The sequence below is a fragment of the Stegastes partitus genome, unplaced genomic scaffold (assembly GCF_000690725.1).
Source record: "Stegastes partitus isolate 25-593 unplaced genomic scaffold, Stegastes_partitus-1.0.2 Scaffold11, whole genome shotgun sequence".
Taxonomy (NCBI): Eukaryota; Metazoa; Chordata; class Actinopteri; family Pomacentridae; genus Stegastes; species Stegastes partitus.
Genome location: NW_007577742.1, coordinates 855,965 through 865,190, shown reverse-complemented (window position 1 = coordinate 865,190; position 9,226 = coordinate 855,965).

Sequence of the window (9,226 nt, the reverse complement as noted above, 5' to 3'; positions counted from 1 at the left end):
AATACCGCTGTGGTTTAGCTAGGCAGCAAATAGAACACGGGAAAAGGCACAAAAGACATATCCAGGGTAAAGAGCCATCCCTGGAGAGGAGAGTGACACCAAGGAGTCCCTCTTCTCCTTCTCAGCAGTGTGATTAATAACCCCTGTGCCCCATAATCTCTCCATCATCTATCTATGTAAATGCCCCTGGACCTGCAGCGCCAACACGCTTTGACTGATGGCTGTTCCACAGCATTGGGCTCAGTGTGTGTGTGTGTGTGTGTGTGTGTGTGTGCATGTTTTCTCATATTCAGGCAGGCATGTGACTGCATATGCGAGGGGATGTGAGGGGTTTTTGAGAGAGGAACGGAAGAAATGAGAAAAGTCACACAGCATAGGCTCACAAACTGTTATCTGTTACAAACACACATTAGCAAAGAAAGGCATAGTACTCAAGAACAAGGCACAAGGGAGGTTATAATTTACTCACACAAATAAGGAATAAGAGACTAAATTAGATTTGGCCAAATAGTTTAATAAATTCTCATTTTATCCCCTTAGCTCCTTTTTTTTCTCGGCGATGGCAGCTTCCGTAAATGGGGTGAATTGGATTAATTAGGAATCTCAAAGCACCATTTCAAATATTACGTAAATTATTAATGCTTGTATATTTATTATTAAATGACGGCGTCTCGTGTTCATGCCAGTGCAAGTTTTCCTGGTTGTAGCTTGCACTGTGCTGCCACTGTCCCCATGCAGCAACCAGGAAGTTGCTGAGCATAAACCTGAAGAAACAGGGCGACGATTCTTCAGTTCCCAAATGAATTCTCAACATTGGTGAGGGTTTTGTTTGGGAGACAGATTGATTTCTTTGTGAATTTCAGTGTAAGCCTAGATGAAGCACCACTGCCTGCCCTTTTGACCCCCTTGTTTAAAAAAACCCCTACAAATCGCAAATTTCATACAGTTTTCACAGAACACATGCAACCATTACCTGCAGTAGAGTTTAGATATTTAGTTAATTACGAGGCGTGGAGTTATCTCTGAACTTCATGTCCAAAATCACCATAATTCACAAGCCTCAGAAGTTACATGATTTCTGGTATGTGTTTACTGTGCAGCAACCTGGCGGTAGATATTTGCATGGCTGTATTTCGTTTTTGCACGTTTCCTGTCCACATTTGTAGTACGTATGATGCACACAGAAAGCACCAAATGTAAATGCTTTATTATGTCATCATAATGGATTTAGCGACACTTCCCAGCATGCTATAACACCATCTCAACATTGATTACCTCACGTGAACCAAGTCACTAGCAGCAAGCTAAGTCCAAGGTGAGGAGGTGTCCTTGAAGCTAAGAGGAGTCACAAGTTGAAAATACGGTAAACTGTTCTATTTCTCTTACTTCAGTTTCAGAAACACAATCTATGTTTACATATGATGGGTTTTTTTAAAGTGTTTGTCCGTTGTGACAACATTGTTATACCAAATAAGCCATTAGCATTCTGCAATGTTTTATAATTTGTAAAACGTAAAAATTATTACAATAAGGAATGTATAAATATAAAATATAATATCTATTGTTTTCCTAATATATGTTATATTGTATATTTTCCCATTTCTTATTGTACTTTTTAAAATATGTGATTGTGTGAATGAACTGAAAATGTTGCTAAGTCATTTAGTTGCACAATGTGCAATGACAATAAAGGAATTCTATTCTATTCCATTCTATTCTATTCTATTCTATTCTATTCTATTCTATTCTATTTGTCCCACGCATAATATTGTAAATGTTCTTCTAATGTTCCTTAATGATGACAATTTTAAAGTCCTTAGAATAATGGTTGTCTTAGGCATTTTCTAACAATTTCATTTTATGACATTTAATAATTTTGGTTAATAATTATTCTTCAAGTAAGACTTACAAAATCTAATTCAACTAACAGGGGACAACAATAATCATTCATAAAGTGATTTGCAGCTACTACGTTGTGAGTTGAATGGAGAAACTGTAAAGCCAATGACTGTAACTGTCAAAATCAAAATTAGTGGATGCTTATGAGGTAATAAACCAGTCTATGCTTCTTTTAGCTAATCAATCAACTTAAACGTGCAGAACCAGCAGCCCAGTCCTCTAAGGAGAAAACGGGTTCTGGTGAAATTCACGTAATATCGAATGAAAGACAGCGCGCGTGATTTCGCCTCCAGAATGTTTGCGTCTGCGTTTCCTAAATGGTTCACCCAAGTGTGGGGGATGGTGAATACTGATGCAGACAAGCAGGATGCCTTGTGGTTTTTAAGCATGACATCCCTCAGGCAGTTTTGGGCACAAAGACGTATAACAACAGAGCTATGAAAAGGTCAAGGAGTAGCATTGTCTTAATGTGCAACTGAGTCTGTCTAAAGGCAGCAGAGAAAAATCAGAAGCAAAATCTGTCTCAGATGCAGAAGATGCAGCTTTAATGCATTTATGACGGCACTGTGTTAATGTTTTAATGACTGTGTCAGGAGACCAGACGCTGACTCTTTGAGTATTGACGAGTCAGATACAATATATACGACACAGGATTTTGATTCTTCTTTCTTCATAAATGAAAGATATGCAGCAAAAAATAGGAATAATTTACATTAGTTTTTTTGTGTCTATCATGAAAAGGCACAATAGGATAGACTGTTACTTGACACCATTGTTCTCTCATCACACATGGTTTAATGTAAAACGTGTAGGAAGTCCTTTGGGTGATTGATGCGTAATGTTTTTTGAGACTGTTGGTACAGCTGACAAAAACCTAACAAATATTGACCTAATTCTGGGTTTAATGCTGGGGGTAAACCTGATCTGATTCACTAATTATAAAGCCATCTCACTCTTGTAATTGATAATTACAGTTGACTGATTGTTGGATAATTACAATGCAGCTGAAATGAAAACAGACACCTATTGATTAAATGCTATCTCGACACTGTTTGGAGATCCAGTACTTTTCGTGATGCCACACTGTGCACGGGGCACTGGTGAATCTAAGGCGGTATTAAAAGTTTGTCTTGAGGTGTAACGTATTGTTGTGGTATTTAAACATGTTATCTCGTTCTAATTTTAAAAAATAATGTTAATAATAATATTTTATTGAACAATAACAATCTCACTGATGTCTCTTCACTTTATCTTATCCAGCAACTCTGGATGTGTGGTTGGAGATTTTGTTTCTGTTTGGTTCAGGGATAAAACTACAGTAATTAAGTCATTCAGCTTAATAATTAAGTACACCATTTTTACAGTGCAGATGAGAGTCTAACTTCCAGAGGGATCTTCAAAGCTTCCAACTGATTTTGTGTTTGACTTTGCCCAAAAGAGCATCAAAATATAATTCATTATGTTTGGAGGCAGAATCCATAGTTGATAGTTAGAGTTAGACGTTTGTTTTGGCCTTAATTGAAGAGATGAGATTAATCCTTACTGACAGCAGCAATTAAATTATTTATGCAACATTTACAATTTATCAAATTGCATATAGTTCACCGCTGAATATCCAGGGTACCTTCAGCGAATCAGGACTTCCTGTCACTTATGAATCCAAGAACCGTCAATGCAGTCCTTCTGATGGCTTTCTACATGAAGAAAAATCATGGATGCAAACTCTCAGAAGTGATCGTTTTCAAATCTTTCATGGGCACAGACAGACTTGATGATGATTGCCTTGATTTAAATGTGAGAGAAACTGAGTCACTCTGGTTTTGCTTATGTGTTTACAAGTGAGCTTCAATTACAGAGTCTCACATGAGAGGAAAGGGGAGGATAAGTATCTCCAAGTCGACAACTTTCCCCCAAAAAACCTCAACTGAATATCTCAGTATCCAGAGGATAGTCGGCATCCAGTCCACACTCCAAAGCACCTTTTTCAGTGAGCCGCCCTCACACAGCTCTTCAGAGGGGAGACATGTTGTTAATAATTAAGGCTGTGGCTGGAGGCACAGGGAGGCTAAACTTCCTCTAACAAGTGGCTCTCTGACAGCGCAGACATATGGCTCTCGCTTCCCCATATTCTCCTCAGCCCTCCAGACTTGTGAATTTCACACACGTCCAAGGCGGGGGTGAGAAACCTCCATCCTGACTGCCAAAGAACAATAAATCAAATTTCTAATGGTCGGCAACAATCAGATAATTATGAGTGTGGCCGCGTGGCATGAAAGGGAATTTTCTCCTTCAAATCCAGTTAAGTATTTTGCTTGATTTCTTGCCAGTGCTCACAGCATTCGGTACAATAGGCCACGCTGTTCCTTTTTTTTTTTGTTTTGTTTTGTTTTTGCAATGGAGACCTCCCGAATGCAGAAATTTAAACATTATTAGTCAACTTCTCTGACTCTAATGTTCTGACTGAGTGATGATTAATCACTCAATCTGCATGCAGATCCTACAGTAAAAGGAGCAAAAAAATTTAAAAAATAATTCACAGTGTCAAGTAATTGTTAGTGTATCCGAAGCCTGATGCGGTTTATTTGTCTGCGCCTCAGATCCATTGTTGTACGAAAACCATTGTGAGCCACGGTGTCGCGCTGACTCACATTCACTACAGTGTGTGCGACCACTGTAGTTTATTAAGAGTAAGTTCCACAAATATCATCTTGCAACTAACACACTGCCAAGCTGGAATTCATAGGATGTACTAACAATAACAAACCTAAAGAATAACGCCTGCCTTACTGGGTAGTTTAACCTCTTTGTTTATAATACTGCATTATACAAACTATTGCCAGCTTTCATCATAATGAAAACTTAGTTTGAAGCTTCCTTGGTCCAATGCTTGAATTAAGAACTGAGAACTACTCAAGACACAACACGCTGACAAAAAAGGCGAACAAAGGTATGGACAGATGATAAAAGAATCACTGGATCAGTGGCACTGAAGGTCCAATCAGGTGGCGCCGAAGTGACCACGCCATCAGAGGATCGATACATCAAGGTTTCTTAGCAGAGATCGACAAACAGCTTTGTCACAAATACAAAATATGCCAAATAAAGAACACAAGACTCCAGTCAGCAAAAGCACTATCAAAAGAAAGCTGTAGTGTCTCAGAGGACAAGCAGCAACTCTAAACTGCTTCTTAGGAGAGGAAACAAGCTTGATGCTTGGAGTCGGCGAAAGCATCCCAGCATCTCGCAGTGGATGATTGAAAAAAAGCCCCGTTTACTGATGGATGCAAGTTACAGATTGGTAGCAGGAACAGATGGGGGCATGTGAGGAGAGAGAATGATACCACGCCCATGGTGAAACATGGGGCTGGGAAAGTTGAGGTGGGTTTTGTTACGTTGGAGCAGGACACTGAATGAGGAAAAGCTGCACTGAGCTGTTCGGAGACATGCTGCAACCTCTGGTTTGCATCTTTGTGGTGAAGAATTTGTGCTGCAGCAGAACAGCTACACTAAACAAATTGTGAAGATTCGCAAGAACAGCCTGAAGACCAAAGAACACCAAGAAGTGCTGATTGTCGTGGACTTTCCTCCACAGCTACCTGACCTCAGACCTATTTAAAGTTGAAAAGCATACATCCTGACAAGATCAAGAAGCTTTTTGGGATAAATCAGACTGAGGTATCAGGTTTGAAAAAAACTTGTGGAGCACGTTTAGTTCAGGTGTTGTAAAGATATTCAGAAAGTCATTCCTGTTCTTTGAAGATTTAAGAAACTATGTACTTAATTCAAATGCAAAATAGTAGAATCTTCACCCGTGATCTCAGACCTTTGGCCGAACTGGATACCCAACAAGTTTAGGATATGGAACAGTTCAGGTGTTGGTGTAGCGCTGGGTGAATATTGATGTTGTTTAATCACATGTGAGCCTATATTCTGCTATACTGAAGGCAAAAAGAGCAGAAGAGACACAGATTTTTCACAGCAGACACTAGTTGTGCCACTTTTTGGGACGAACTAAGCACTTGGCCGGGGAGAAGAATCGTCATTTTAAGCAACCATCGCCTTCCCTGCTTCCTCCTCCTCCCCGTCTGCTGGGTGGGGGAAGGAGTGTGTTGTGGGGGGGGGGGACAAATCTTGTTTTGATACTGGCGCTGTCAGGGGGCTAGCCAGAGAGGATAGTAAACACTGCCTTTGCAGAACATTTAAAATCAATCCTTCAGCCACAGGCCTCGAAACTCCTCTCTCTCTCTCTCTCTCTCTCTCTCTCTCTCTCTCTCTCTCTCTCTCTTTCCCCGAGCCTTTCTTCCTCTTTTTCTCTCTGCGCTCTCTGTAATGTGTCTGCTGCTCTCTGAGAATAGAGGCAGCACTTAAAAGCAGGGCGTTGGGGCTGAGTTTTGTGACAACAGCTCTGGCTTTTATTATCATGCTGAGATGTGACCAGCGCCACCCACCAGAGCCGCCGCCGCCGCCGCCACTAACAGTACGGGCTTAAACACATATACCTCCACACATGTTCGCAGGCTCACGCTCGCATCACCCTGATGAGCAAATAATCATGTCATTAGCCCGCACGCTTTCAAGGCCGTGGCTCATTTGCCAGCATCCAAGCCGTTACCTTTGCTCATGATTGGCCACGAGATGAGTTGAAAATCATTTTTGTTTCCAGCGTTATTGCTTGATTAAGTCACCATTTGCCAACCAACAGAGACAGTCAACGTCTACCAGATGACCACTGATGGTTGAGCGGAATACTAATGAATGTATGGCTGCATAACTTGCATTCCCCCCCCCCCATATGTTTAATCCGAAAAATGCCAGCAAACTCCAAATTCATACATCAGGACCTTCCTTCAACATATCACCTGTAGCTTTGTCTCAGCATGCGCCATTAGATGGCTGAGCCGCCCTGCAGTGTCGAGCAGCTGCTGAAGAGCTGTGAAATCTGACCCCAGAGAGGGTAAAGTGAACCCTGATCCACACAGACAGCACTCTCACACCGAGGATTGTGTGTGTCACCCACCACCTCCTCCGCGGAGCGTTTCATTCAATTTCTTTCGGAAGGTTAGGTGACAGGAAGTGTAGTGCTTTATTTCACTGCGCCATCGCCCGTACAGATTGTCTCGTTCGTCTATTTGGTTTCACGTCTGCATTTCCCTGCTCGCTTTTTCTTTTTTTTTCTCCTATTGGTGAAAAAAAAAAAAAAGAAATTGATTAGTAAGTGTCATATAACAGTGTTTCCAAAGCGGTGGTTGTCAGGCAAATGAGCAACATAACAGGGAACACATTCTCCTCCATTGGTCTTAAAGGCAGATCAGAGACCAATACGGTGCTGATACAAAGTCTTCACCTTCCTCGGAAGTTTTCCCCTTTCGCTGCTTTTCAACATTGAATCACAGTTGATTTTATTTGGCTTTTTTGATGAGAATTGGCAAAATAAAGACTCTTTCTTGTCAGAGTGAAAATTGATTTATACAAATTAATGTCAATTATTAACACATTTCAAAACCTAAAATGAGTGACTGCAATAATATTCACCCCTTTAAGTCTGATACAAGTGCAGCCAGCTGGTGTTAGATCATCTGAATTCAGTGTCTCAAGTGACTGTCAATTGTAAAATTCTTGTCAAGAAAGCCTAAATATATTGATCGTGATACAATGTTGAACAGTAATACAACGTGATGGGGGATGAATTTGGCGAAACTGGTATAATTGAAGAAAAAAAATGGAATGTTGCAGTAAGACGTACAGCATCATCTCTTCAAGTCAAATTAATTGCAACACTTAAGGAATAATCAAACAGTATTTACATGTGATTGTGTAAATTGTGTAATCAGAAGAATAAAGAATAAAGAGGAAACTTCTCTGTTTCTTTTAGGTGCACAAAGAGGAGATACATATGGTATATGCATCAATTAGGACCATAAACAAGAACAATCTTTCAGTATAAGGTAAATAATAATAATAATAGTTGAGAAAGCAGAAGGGTTCTAAGAGAGAGGACGTATCTGGTGTATCTCAAATAATTAGAATATCATAAAAAAGTCTTCTTTTTTTTCAAAATTTAATTCAAAAACATGAAATTTCCTATATTATATATTCATTACATGTAAAGTGAAATATTTCAAGCCTTATTTTATTAGAATTTTGATGATTATGGTTTACAGCCTATAAAAATCAGAAATCCAGTATCTGAAATCGTTAGAATATAAAACATCTTCGCAGTGCCACAGGCTGATTTCCTTTATGCCATGTTGCATTTATGCGGTAATTCTTGGTAAAGGAGCCCCAGTCAACTATTATGTGTATAAATGAACATACTTTTCAGAGAGTTAACACTTGTTGACAGTAAATCCCTTTCTTGACTGATCGACAAAAAAATATTCTCATAATCTGAGATGTTGGATTTGATCATCAAAATTAATTTAATCAAAATTAAAAAAAAAAAAAAAAGGCTTGAAATATTTTACTTTTTGTGCAATACATATAGAATGTTTGAATCTAAGTAAATTAGGAAAATAATACAGCTTTCGCAATATTCTAATAATTTGAGATGCACCTGGAAGCTATAAACAACCTTTCCCTTTTTATCCCTGTAAAATCATAATGGTCTTTCCGCTATTGACTGACTGAGCGGCGAGATCTCTAAGCTGCTGCACTTTACTTCAGATAGGGGCTGCTGGTGGTGGGGTGGGTGGGGGGAGGCAGGGAGAGATTTCTGGTACAAACAGCCATCAAAGAGGGGAGTGTTTCATGGGAGCAAAAGAAGCTGCGGCAAGGACCGGCTTTCATAGTTCACGAGCAAGGTTTACATTGCACGGCCCCCAAGGAGCGGCGCAGCAAAGACGGACACATTTTACCCTTCACACTGCAGACAGAAACAGCCAAATCGTACAGTCACGAGCACTGATTGACCAGGGCATGGAAAAGATTTATATGGGAAATCTCAAATGAATTGATCAAGAATGCACCACACGAAATCAATTTAAACAGCGAGTGCAAATTTCTTAACTTTTATTTTCGACTTGAAAATAAATTTTGTAAAATAAAGTATGTTCTGGGTATTTAAAGTTTCTCTTTAAAAAAAATCAATATTACATCTTTTTAAATTAACACATCCTTGACTGCTTGCACCAAGAGTGAAAAGAAATACGTGAGGAGCTGTGATAGTCGGCTGTACCGGCTGAAAATTAAATGTTAAGAGAGAAAGTCCTTGAAAATATACTTTTGACAAATCTGCACATTTTTATAGATTGCAGTCACATGGTTTCATTTTAAAATTGCAAAAACTCAACGGGTGTAATTCTGTGCATAAGATGTCCTGCATGTGGAA